Raw genomic sequence first — 2,794 nt, 5'->3', positions numbered from 1 at the left:
TATCATTCAATTTAGAAATAGAAAGATTAGGTTTAAGAGTAGTATCGATCGATGTTGATACAGATGCATCGATCGAGGGCAGAATAATTTCTGCAGAAATTGTGTTCTTGAGATGATTGCTCTTCATGGATTTTCCTGTTGATATAGACGGAGGAGTGTTCATCTTTTCTGCTTGTGTGTCTGCTCTAGTGTGTGGAGGTGGTTTCAGGGGTGCAAAACGTTTTAAATAGGTATCTATAAACCTAGTTGGAGAGGGAATATTCTCCTGCTCCTGGATTTTCGCTCTGGCGCAAATATCGATCGATGTTCCTATATGGGTGTCGATCGATGTGAGCGGTTGTTTTGCTGGACGAGGTGGGTATCGACCGATGTGGAGTGCACTTCGTCGAACGATGTTGGAAACGTGTTGGTGAACTTATGTGTTTCAAATCTTTCATCCTGCAAAGACATTTCTATTGCACGTTCCTTCCAATAATCATCATCGTATTCCTCTGTATGTTCCTCGTTAGGTGATGTAATTACAGTGTCAACTGCAAAACTTTCATGGAAACCACTGTCTGCCCAACTGCCTATGGAATAATCATCACGTCCTCTCTTGCTTGGAGGTTGGAAGGCAAAGTGTGGATAACAATGATTAGGTAGAGTGAAATGGTCAACCGGCTGATCAACGTCGAGCGATGTTTTGTTGCGGTCATCGGTCACCGTTGACTCATTGGAATCGATCGATGGAAAAGTGTGGGTGTCAATCGATTCCGAGTACTCTGTTTCGTACTCTGATTCGTACTCTGCTCCACAATGGCATGCGCCAATGAAGCCAAGTTCTTTCCCGTAATCCACAAAATTAATAATTTTTCTCTTAGGTCGGATAGGGTCGTAGTGGATGTTGGGGTCTATCAGCATCAGACACAATTTGTTTTTGTTCATGTCACAAACAGCTCCTACTGTAGCTAGGAAAGATCTTCCAAGCAGAAGTGAAGAGTTCTAGTTAAGTTTGATGTCCAAGACATGAAAATCTACCGGGACAAGGGCATTACCAATCTGTACCTCCAGATCTCTTATGATACCTCCTGATTGTTTTTCTGAAAGATCCACGAAGGTGAAGGATTCTGTTGAAGGTTCGATGGTCAAACCAAGATGGTCTGCCATGATCCTAGGGAGGATACTAACTGATGCTCCTGTGTCACACATTGAATGGGGAAATTCAACACCCTTGACTACGCATGGTATTGCAAACTTCCCAGGATCACTCTTCTTCGACAATGTGATCATGTGTCTCATCTTCTCTCTGACTTGATGAAACATTCTCCTAATGTCTTCCTCAGTTACCTTTGTTTCTCTGAAGAACATCCACAACCTGTGTGTGAAGTAAGCTTCATCAAAAGGTTTTTCGATTGGGATTCTGAGGATTCTTTTAGTGAAACCATCCATCTCCTTATCGTTAGCTTCCCTCTTAAGGTACTTAGGAATTTTCTCCTTTCTTTTCCTTAACCTTCTCCCTTCAGTTTCCTGATCTTCTTGAACTGGTTCTGGTGAACTATTTAAAGGGTTGGGTTTTGGTTCGGGTGGGCTATCTATTGGTTTAGGTGGTGTTTTGAGTGCGTTGATATAGTCATTATCGACTGAGGGTAACCGCACTCGGTATGTCAGAGGTGCCTGTCGATCGATGGGAGGTGTGTTGTGACGATCGACGTCGAACTCACTCTGTCGATCGATGGTTGGGTCAACCGATCGATCGATTTTATCATAGAAAGGGGAGGGTGGGTGAGGATGCTTAGCTGCGAATTCCTCATGAGTTAGAATTCGAACTGCATTGCATTCAGTCGATTTAGCGGACGACGTCGATCGATAACTGGAGTAATCCATCCATCGATTTTCGTCATGGTCTGTCGATTGATGCGAGTTCATCGACATCGGTCGACACCATTGGGATCCGCCGAGACTCATGGAGCTTTCGATTTTGAAGTCTCCTTCCTCAAGCTTTTCATGTCTCACCACTTGCCAGAAATCATCATCTATGATGGCATTTACGTGGTGTTTTCCTTTGTCAGCTCCTGCCTCTCTAGCGAATGCTTCTTGCCTCTTTATAGTTTTGCCAGTCTGAATCACTTGTGTTTCAAGTGTTCTCACCTGAGTCCCTAAGGTCTCGATTTTGGTGTTCAGATTGTTGTAGGCGGAGTCTATTTTACCGTTGAAATCCACGGTGATATGTTGTTGTCCCAACAGTACTCGATCAAGCATTTCTTCGATCTTGCTTTCATGAGTCTGGGGTGGTGGATTCTGGTAGTAGGAGTTCGAGTAGCTTTTGCTGTTGTTGTGAACTCTGGTTACTTCTTTGACCATTTCCAAATTTCTGGAATCCGATACCTCCGATGAAGTTCACAATTTCTTCTCCTTCCATATCTGCTACTTCTCCTTCAGCTAAACAGACTTGCTTCCTAAGAAGCTCGTGCACCACATCTAACTTAGCTCTTACTTCGTCCATATGTTCCTTCCCGATATAAGCTACAGACTTCTTCCGTTCAGGGTCAGTGTTTTTGGTGTTGCTGCTGTTAGCAAGGTTTTCGATAAGTCTCACAGCTTCTAACGGATTCCGAGTAGTGAAGTTTCCTTCACTCGCCGTATCAAGAGCCATTTGATACTGTAAGGCGAGACCTCGAAAGAAAATGCTTAGCAGCTGCACTTCGTTAAATCCGTGGTGTGGACAGTCTCACTGGAAGAACCTAAATCTAATCCACGCATCTTTGAAGGACTCTCCAGCCTCCTGCGAGAATGTGGATATTTTTTTTCGAAGTTC

At 43.7% G+C, this 2,794-nt stretch overlaps 1 non-coding gene across 1 annotated transcript; it reads left to right on the top strand.

Moving 5' to 3' along the window:
* The first annotated feature begins 2,687 nt into the window (after positions 1-2,687).
* Positions 2,688-2,794, top strand: LOC117130066. Its single transcript, XR_004453536.1, has one exon. It is a non-coding gene; the product is annotated as a small nucleolar RNA R71 (small nucleolar RNA).

This window comes from Brassica rapa, unplaced genomic scaffold (genome assembly GCF_000309985.2).
Source record: "Brassica rapa cultivar Chiifu-401-42 unplaced genomic scaffold, CAAS_Brap_v3.01 Scaffold0322, whole genome shotgun sequence".
Lineage (NCBI taxonomy): Eukaryota > Viridiplantae > Streptophyta > Magnoliopsida > Brassicales > Brassicaceae > Brassica > Brassica rapa.
The sequence above is the reverse complement of the archived record's forward strand: the minus strand, read 5'-3'. Positions and strand labels throughout refer to the sequence as shown.